Genomic DNA, 9584 nt, shown 5'->3' with positions numbered 1-9584 from the left:
GTGTCGGTCACGAATACGGCAGAGACGTCACCTTCTCGGTGATGGAGGCTGTCGACAGAATACAGCTGAAGACAATGAATCTCCCCACTGACTTTGGAGCCCTGCGTGACCTAATCAAAAAAGTATTTGAAAGACGAAATGAGAAATTCGATCTAGATGAACTTTAGAGTCAATCTGTCATAACAAATGGAAGAATAGCTCACGACTGGAGCAAGAACTGGCCCGAATCGCATATTAGAACATATTATGCACGAGACCCATTTAAACGTAGGACAGATTAACTCACACAACAGCAAATTAGTCATGCAGGAACTCCGCAGAGTCGTGGAGGAGTGGAGTCTGGATGTGCTCTGTTTGCAGGAACCATACTCCCTGGCTGGGCGAATCCCATTTGCGGCAGCAAGCTGGCAAGTCATTCACAGCGGAGCAGAACCCAGAGCAGCTATAATGATAATCAATAAAGCATTAAGAGCCACAGTTCTCTCCCAGCTCACCGACGATCACTGCAACGTCGTGGAACTACAAACATCAGCTGGAGTACTATACATCATTAACATGTACTTCCAGTACGGCCGGACAATAGATGAATTCCTAGACAAGCTTACACAAGTAACCACGGCGTTGCGAGGACGTCGGTGTGTTATTACAGCAGACATAAATGCCAAGTCCCCCCTGTGGTTCAGCGGCACACGAGATGACCGAGGAGAAAAGGCCGAAGAAACCATCATGGCGCTACAGCTAATGGTCGCCAACAAGCAAGGAAACCCGCCCACCTACGCAGGAGGTGGGGGCGAGGGCACTAATATTGACGTTACATTGGTCACGCCCAATCTTGCCACCAGAGTAACAAACTGGATGGTCTGGGATCAGGTAACAACCAGTGATCACAATCTCATCACATTCTCATTGGGAGACGAGGAATGCCGCTGGGACATGGGGTGGGAGACACAGCTAAACTACAACAGAGCTGACTGGGATCGCCTGGCGAGGGAGTGTAAAATACCAACATTGCCCGACGGTGACGAAAATGTCGAAGAATACGCAGAGGAGCTGGTGAAAGCAGTTGTTAGGGCGGCAAAGGCCGCCGTACCAACCAGGAGGAGAGCCGTAGCGGCCTCCCCGTCACCATGGTCAACCGAACTGGGACAGATGCGCCAGTCGGTCAGGAGAGCGAGGAGGTACTACCAGCGGAGTGTCGTCTGGGAAGAACAGCAACGCTGGTTGCTGAGATACAGAGAGGCTAAGGAGCACTTCCAGCAAGAGCTTAAGGCAGTGAGGCTACAGAGCTGGGAAAAATATGTACAAACGCAACTAGCTACAGACCCATGGGGCGTACCGTACAAGTTAGTACGGGAAAAGATTAGGTCACCCATGGTGTTGTCCACCGTCAGGGATCAGGGCAGGATGACGGAAACCTGGCAGGAGACTGCTGAGGTCCTCCTCCGTGTCCTGCTGCCTGACGATGGCGAAAACGATGACTCTGAAGCACAACAACAGATTCGGAGACAAGATCTAGAGGAATACCAAAACAACAATATGGTATATCCCTTCTCCGAGGAAGAAGTAGCTACACAAATAAAAGCCCTTGAAAGAGGCAAGGCTCCAGGCCCAGACGGCATCACTGCAGAGGTGGTGCAATTCCTGGCTCCCCAATTGGTGGCACCTCTCACAAAGTTGTACAACGAGTGTTTGCGGCTCGGGAAATTCCCCCAAATATGGAAAAGGGCTACAGTTGTAATAATTAAGAAAAGTCCAGACAAGGATCCACGAGAACCCAAATCCTACAGGCCCATTTGTCTATTAGACACACTGGGGAAACTTTTTGAGAGGTTGCTGGCAGACAGACTGGCAGCACATCGAGTTTTGTGCGGGATGAGTGACAGACAATTCGGCTTCAGGACCGGGAGATCGGCGTCTGACGCCATCGCCCTGGCTGCGGATGTCTGCGCCTCTACCCTGCACAAATACGTGGTCGGCATCATGGTGGATATCAGTGGCACCTTTGACAGCCTGTGGTGGCCCTCGCTCTTCTCTCGACTGCGAGAGAAGGAGTGCCCAGGGTCGCTATATGGCTGTCTCAGGAGCTATTGTGAGAATAGGGAGGTCTGGCTATCGTCCCCTAGCGGAAGAGGAAGTAAGAAGATCACCAAGGGGTGTCCACAGGGGTCAGTCCTGGGGCCACTCTTTTGGGATGTTAATATGGAACCTCTTTTGGACAACCTTCAAAACAGCGATGATGTGCTAGAGGGCATAGCCTACGTGGACGACCTCCTCCTGCTGGTTGGTGGCCGCAGCCGCGAAGACTTAGAGCCGAAAATTGAAAGGGCCATAACAATCCTAAGTACATGGTGCCACCTGTCCAAAATGAAGATTTCTCCAACAAAATCTACATATCTACTCTTAAAAGGACAACTAGTTAGGAATCCAACTGTGAGGATAGACGGCTCACCAGTTCTTCGACGCCATGAAGCGCGATACCTGGGCGTAGTCGTCGATGAGAGGTGGACTTATGCATCACACATAGACACTGTCACACAAAAATCTTTCGAAACATTAAATCATCTCATTGCAATTGGACATAAGCGATTCCACCTACCACCAGAACTAATCAAATTATACCATAATAGTATATTGACGTCAATTGTAGGATATGCATCAGGAATCTGGGCCCACAGACTCACGAGGGTTATGCCTGCCATGGCTGTGAGAAGAGTGCAGCGGAGCATGTTACTTAGATCAGTGGGAGCATACAGAACTACACCTGGAGGAGCCCTAACAGTACTGATGGGGCTCTGCCCGCTCGACATTAAAATTCGGGAACAGGCAGCATGGTACTGGATAAAAAAGGGAAACAGGGACAAAGTAGTTGAATTGATGGGGATATACGTGGGGAACAAAATAGAAATTAAACGAAGGGGGGAAGAACTTTGGCAAGAACAATGGGATAATGAGGAAAACGGTCGGCGAACACATGAACTGCTGCCCAATATTAGGGAAAGGTTACAATTAAAACACTTCACGCCATCACGAGGACTGCTGCACTTCCTTACAGGTCATGGCCCCTACCCGGCATACCTATGCCGGTTCGGGAAACAGGCGACACCAGCGTGTGACTGTGGGGCCACACCTGGCACCCCGGAACACGTGGTGTATGAGTGCCGCCTCTTCGACGACGTAGCCGCGCAATTTCGTCAGCAATTACCAAACCATGACACGTATCACCTGCTCAGGCATGAGGACCACTTTATAACCCTGAATAAATTAGCCAATGAAATATCACTCAAAGTGATAAGGGACTACTTAAGGAACAACAATTAAGACCTAACTATTCCCAAATTAGACTCCGCGCACCTGACCTGTTCCGCCGAGGCGAGGCGAGGACTTGGCCAGCCGCTTCACGGCTGGAATCCGCCATGCCTGGGATTAGGGGGTGGGGTGCGCCCAACTACCAATCTGAGACACTCACAAACTTTGACACTAGGTTAAGATAGAGTAGACGTAGGATAAGCTAGGATAGAAATCTTAGTATAGTGCTGCAGCGTACCATAACTCTGGCCAGCCCGGTGCCAGGAGCACGTTCACCGGGATTAGCTCGGTGAACAGGGCCAACATTGTAGGTGTATACTATGCTGGCACAAATGTAAACGCTGCAGGTAGAAGTAGCTTAGCATAAGTAAAATAAAACAATGTAGAAAAATAGATAGAAGTGCCCATAGTGCGAGCAGCAGAAAAGTAATAAATTGTGTTAGCAGTAGTACTAATATAAAACATAAAAAATGTATAAATATAGGACCCACTAATTGTATAAGGTGGTGGGTTGTTTTGTATCATATAAAATATTGAGAATAAATATTTTTTTTTTTAAAAAAAAAAAACAGAGTCCCGACCAGAGATGGAAGGGACGCTTTTATTAGATCAAAACCAATCGGTCGGCTCGTCCGGTCCGTTTGCCTTGGTGACTCTGAATAAATTTGGGTTGATCGCACGGTCCTCGTACCGGCGACGTATCTTTCAAATGTCTGCCTTATCAACTGTCGATGGTAGGTTCTGCGCCTACCATGGTTGTAACGGGTAACGGGGAATCAGGGAGAGGGTGCCTGAGAAACAGCTACCACATCCAAGGAAGGCAGCAGGCGCGCAAATTACCCACTCCCGGCACGGGGAGGTAGTGACGAAAAATAACGGTACCGGACTCATCCGAGGCCCCGTAATCGGAATGAGTACACTTTAAATCCTTTAACGAGTATCTATTGGAAGGCAAGTCTGGTGCCAGCAGCCACGGTAATTCCAGCTCCAATAGCGTATATTAAAGTTGTTGTGGTTAAAAAGCTCGTAGTTGGATTTGTGTCCCACAATGTTGGTTCACCGCCCGTCGGTGTTTAACTGGCATGTATCGTGGGACGTCCTGCCGGTGGGGCGAGCCGAAGGCGTGCGACCGCCTCGTGCATGTTCGTGCATCCCGAGGCAGACCCCGTTGAAATCCAACCAAGGTGCTCCGGTGTGGAGCCGTATGACGCTCATCGGCCGTGAGGCCGTCGGACACAGAACACTGGAACAGGGGTCTTCAAACGCCTCAGTCCCGCCTATGCAACTGTTTTGAAAGAGACAGTGGAAACTAAAAAAAAAGATCACCCAGGACGGTGGATCACTCGGCTCTTATGTCGATGAAGAAAGCAGCAAATTGCGCGTCAACATGTTAACTGCAGGCCACATGAACATCGACGATTCGAACGCACATTGCGGTCCATGGATTCTGTTCCCGGGCCACGTCTGGCTGAGGGTCGGCTACGTATACTGAAGCGCGCAGCGTTTGTCCCGCTTCGGAGACCTGGGAGTGCCGTGGCCGCCTGTGGGGCCGGCCGCGTCTCCTTAAACGTGCGATGCGCGCCCGTCGCCTGGCGGTTCACATACCGGTACTTTCTCGCTAGCGTGCACAGCCGGCTGGCGGTGTGGCGTGCGACACCTCGTCCAACGACCTCAGAGCAGGCGAGACTACCCGCTGAATTTAAGCATATTACTAAGCGGAGGAAAAGAAACTAACAAGGATTTCGCAGCAACGGCGAGCGAACAGGGAAGAGTCCAGCACTGAACCCTGCAGGCTGCCGCCTGTCGTGGAATGTGGTGTTTGGGAGGGTCCACTACCCCGACGCCTCGCACCGAGCCCAAGTCGAACTTGAATGAGGCCACGGCCCGTAGAGGGTGCCAGGCCCGTAGCGGCCGGTGCGAGTGGCGGCGAGACCTCTCCTTCGAGTCAGGTTGCTTGAGAGTGCAGCTCCAAGTGGGTGGTAAACTCCATCTGAGACTAAATTTGACCACCAGACCGATAGCGAACAAGTACCGTGAGGGAAAGTTGAAAAGAACTTTGAAGAGAGAGTTTAAAAGTACGTGAAACCGTTTTGGGGTAAACGTGAGAAGTCCGAAAGGTCGAACGGGTGAGATTCACGCCCTCGGCAGATGGGGCCGGCCGCCCGCGCGGAGAAATCCGCGGCGGGGTCGTGTCCTGTTGCCTTTCCATTCGCCGCGGGGTGGGGCCGTTCCGGTGTGCGGTGGGCGGCGCTACTCCCCTAGTAGGACGTCGCGACCCTCTGGGTGGCAGCCTACGGTCCGGGTGCACAGCCTGTCCTTCCGCGGGCCTTGGTTCGCGTCTGTTGGGCAGAGCCCCGGTGTCCTGGCTGGCTGCTCGGCGGTATATCTGGAGGGGTCGATTCGCCCCTTTGGGCGCTCGGGCTCCCGGCAAGCGCGCGCGGTTCTTCCCGGACGACGGACCTACCTGTCCCGGCCCCAGACCTGCGCCGCTGTTGGCTCGGGATGCTCTCGGGCGGAATAATCGCTCCCGTCAGCGGCGCTTCAGCTTTGGACAATTTCACGACCCGTCTTGAAACACGGACCAAGGAGTCTAACATGTGCGCGAGTCATTGGGCTGTACGTAACCTATAGGAGTAAAGAAAGTGAAGGTCTTGCCTTGCGCGGGCCGAGGGAGGATGGGGCTTCCCCGCCCTTCTCGGGGCGGCGGCCTCCGCACTCCCGGGGCATCTCGTCCTCATTGCGAGGTGAGGCGCACCTAGAGCGTACACGTTGGGACCCAAAAGATGGTGAACTATGCCTGGCCAGGACGAAGTCAGGGGAAACCCTGATGGAGGTCCGTAGCGATTCTGACGTGCAAATCGATCGTCGGAGCTCGGTATAGGGGCGAAAGACTAATCGAACCATCTCGTAGCTAGTTCCCTCCGAAGTTTCCCTCAGGATAGCTGGTGCTCGTACGAGTCTCATCCGGTAAAGCGAATGATTAGAGGCCTTGGGGCCGAAACGACCTCAACCTACTCTCAAACTTTAAATCGGTGAGATCTCCAGCTTGCTTGATATGCTGAAGCCGCGAGCAAACGACTCGGATCTTAGTGCCAAGTGGGCCACGTTTGCTAAGCAGAACTGGCACTGTGGGATGAACCAAACGCCGAGTTAAGGCGCCCGAATCGTTGCTCATGGGAAACCATGAAAAGCGTTGGTTGCTTAATACAGCAGGACGCTGGCCATGGAAGTCGGAATCCGCTAAGGAGTGTGTAACAACTCACCTGCCGAAGCAACTAGCCCTGAAAATGGATGGCGCTGAAGCGTCGTGCCTATACTCGGCCGTCAGTCTGGCAGTCATGGCCGGTCCTTGTGGCCGGCCGCGAAGCCCTGACGAGTAGGAGGGTCGCGGCGGTGGGCGCAGAAGGGTCTGGGCGTGAGCCTGCCTCGAGCCACCGTCGGTGCAGATCTTGGTGGTACTAACAAATACTCCAGCGAGGCCCTGGAGGGCTGACGCGGAGAAGGGTTTCGTGTGAACAGCCGTTGCACACGAGTCAGTCGATCCTAAGCCCTAGGAGAAATCCGATGTTGATGGGGGTCGTAATAGCATGATGCACTTTGTGCTGGCCCCCGTTGGGCGAAAGGGAATCCGGTTCCTATTCCGGAAACGGGCAGCGGAACCGATACAAGTCAGGCCCCTCTTTTAGAGATGCTCGTCGTGGTAACCCAAAAGGACCCGGAGACGCCGTCGGGAGATCGGGGAAGAGTTTTCTTTTCTGCATGAGCGTTCGAGTTCCCTGGAATCCTCTAGCAGGGAGATAGGGTTTGGAACGTGAAGAGCACCGTGGTTGTGGCGGTGTCTCAATCTTCCCCTCGGACCTTGAAAATCCGGGAGAGGGCCACGTGGAGGTGTCGCGCTGGTTCATACCCATATCAGCAGCAGGTCTCCAAGGTGAAGAGCCTCTAGTCGATAGAATGATGTAGGTAAGGGAAGTCGGTAAATTGGATCCGTAACTTCAGGGTAAGGATTGGCTCTGAGAATCGGGGCGTGTTGGGCTTGGTCGGGAAGTGGGTCAGCGCTAACGTGCCGGGACTGGGCGAGGTGAGTGCCGTAGGGGTGCCGGTAAGTGCGGGCGTTTAGCGCGGGTGTGGTCTGCTCTCGCCGTTGATCGGCCTCATGCTGGCCGGTGGTGCAGGATGCGCGCGCCTGCGCGGCGTTCGTGCCCCAGTGTTTCAACCTGCATGCAGGATCCGAGCTCGGTCCCGTGCCTTGGCCTCCCACGGATCTTCCTTGCTGTGAGGCCGCGTCCGCCTTAGCGTGGTCCTCCGGGAGCGCGCGGGTGCGCGGGTTCTCTACGGTCGCCATTCAACGATCAACTCAGAACTGGCACAGACTGGGGGAATCCGACTGTCTAATTAAAACAAAGCATTGCGATGGCCCTAGCGGGTGTTGACGCAATGTGATTTCTGCCCAGTGCTCTGAATGTCAACGTGAAGAAATTCAAGGAAGCGCGGGTAAATGGCGGGAGTAACTATGACTCCCAAATGCCCACCTGATGCGTAATATATTGACGCTCTCGATCCACCCCTCAGCATCCTTGTGATGTCGGGTGGATGATGGTTCAACTAGCCTCACGGTGGGAAATCCTAGTTCTGGCCTTCAAGTGGCGGGGGTCGTGAGGGTGCTGAGAATGGTTACGTCTACGCGTAACAGTTTTCAGTTTCCCGACCGACAGAGCAGGGTGCCTTTTAGGGCTTGGGGCTTACCGCCCCCCTGCCTTTGTTACAGCTGGTGCAACTAGTAGAAGCAAACGTGGTACCAGGCCTCCCACTGGAGCGCCTGTGCCAGCTGATGAGCCACCCAACCAGCCAACCAGTGCGCTCCCCGCCATCTGCCCTGATTGTAAGCGGTCGTTTTCCACCAAGACCGGGCTCGGTGTCCATCGGCGTCGCGCCCATCCGACTGCTGTTAATGCCGAGATTGAGTCCGAGAGGAAGGAGGCCAGGTGGACCCAGGAAGAGCTGCTGCATTTGGCCCATGCAGAAGCAGCCCTTACCATCCAGGGCTGTAGGTTCTTAAACCAGGAACTTGCCAAGGCCTTCCCCGAGCGAACGCTGGAATCAATTAAGTGTCAGCGTAGAGCACAGACCTATAAAGACATGGTATCAAAGTTTTTCACCGAACTCTCCGGAATGGATCGCGGCCCTCGTGGTCCTGCTAGCGAGCCGGTTGACACTCAATGTTTGCCACAGTCTCCACCTCAGGGGGAAGATGTCGACCTAGCCATCTGGTCATTTGTAGCGGAACTCCCCTCATCATACAGCCGATTCCGCTCGCTTGATGATCTCATGGTTCTGGGTCCCACCACTAGCCACGATATTATCCGGGCAATGCTGCTGTCTGCTCTTGATGAAGTAGGCAGCAAGGAGCCAGCTGTCCACCAAGCTGTGAGTGTGTGGACCCAGCAGCCCCCAGAGAGGAAGCTTGCATGCAGGAGATGGGAGTATGTAGTGGTTCAGCGTGCTTTCAGGAAGAACGAAGCACGCTGTATTAATGGACTTCTTGATGGCACACTTTTGCATCAGCCACCATCCAACCCGGGGCTGATTGAGTTTTGGGCAGACCTTTTCCCTCGACCTCGTGCCAGATCTCGACCTCCATGTGGTGAGGGTCTGTCCGAAGAGTTGTTGCCATTCTCGAAGAGGGTGCCCTTCCGTGACCTATGGGCTCCCATAACTGCAGAAGAAGCCACTGCTGCCCTCCCGCCCCGCACTTCTGCTGCAGGTTTGACGGCCTCACGCCGGCCAAACTACGCCGCCTCCCCCGGGAGGTTCTCCTGAAGATCCTTAATTTCCTCCTCCTTTCCCGTTCCCTCCTTTCCCGTCTCCTCCAGGCTAGGACAACCCTGCTGCCCAAGAAGACCGCCGCAGCATCCCCTGCCGACTTTCGTCCGATCACAGTGTGCTCGGTGCTGACCAGAGAATTTCCCAAGTTCTGGTTGGCTGCCTGATGCGCTACTGTGTATTGGATGGTCGTCAGCGGGCTTTCATCCCTCAGGATGGGATGCTTCACAACACCTTCCTTCTGGATCTGGCGATGACCCAGGCGTGCAGAGCTGCCGGCTCGCTGTATTTGGCGTCTCTGGATGTGTCAAAGGCCTTCCATTCGCTTGCCCATGGTGCCCTTGGCCCTGTGCTGAGGGCCCATGGTCTGCCGGTCGAGTTCGTTGACTGCATGCAGGGATGTTATGAGGCGGGATCGACAGTTATCTGTGCGGCTGGGAAGTCGTCAGATCTAG

The 9584-nt window shown here is 54.0% G+C and overlaps 2 pseudogenes; both read left to right on the top strand.

The window, feature by feature from the left end:
* The first annotated feature begins 4629 nt into the window (after positions 1 to 4629).
* On the top strand, positions 4630 to 4784 carry LOC126093316 (5.8S ribosomal RNA; annotated as a pseudogene).
* A 188-nt stretch (positions 4785 to 4972) lies between these two features.
* LOC126093735 (large subunit ribosomal RNA) overlaps positions 4973 to 9584 on the top strand; it is a 7364-nt pseudogene continuing 2752 nt past the window's right edge.

The sequence above is a fragment of the Schistocerca cancellata genome, chromosome 7 (genome assembly GCF_023864275.1).
Source record: "Schistocerca cancellata isolate TAMUIC-IGC-003103 chromosome 7, iqSchCanc2.1, whole genome shotgun sequence".
Classification (NCBI taxonomy): domain Eukaryota; kingdom Metazoa; phylum Arthropoda; class Insecta; order Orthoptera; family Acrididae; genus Schistocerca; species Schistocerca cancellata.
Note: the sequence above shows the minus strand (reverse complement) of the source record. Positions and strands in the feature narration are given on the sequence as shown.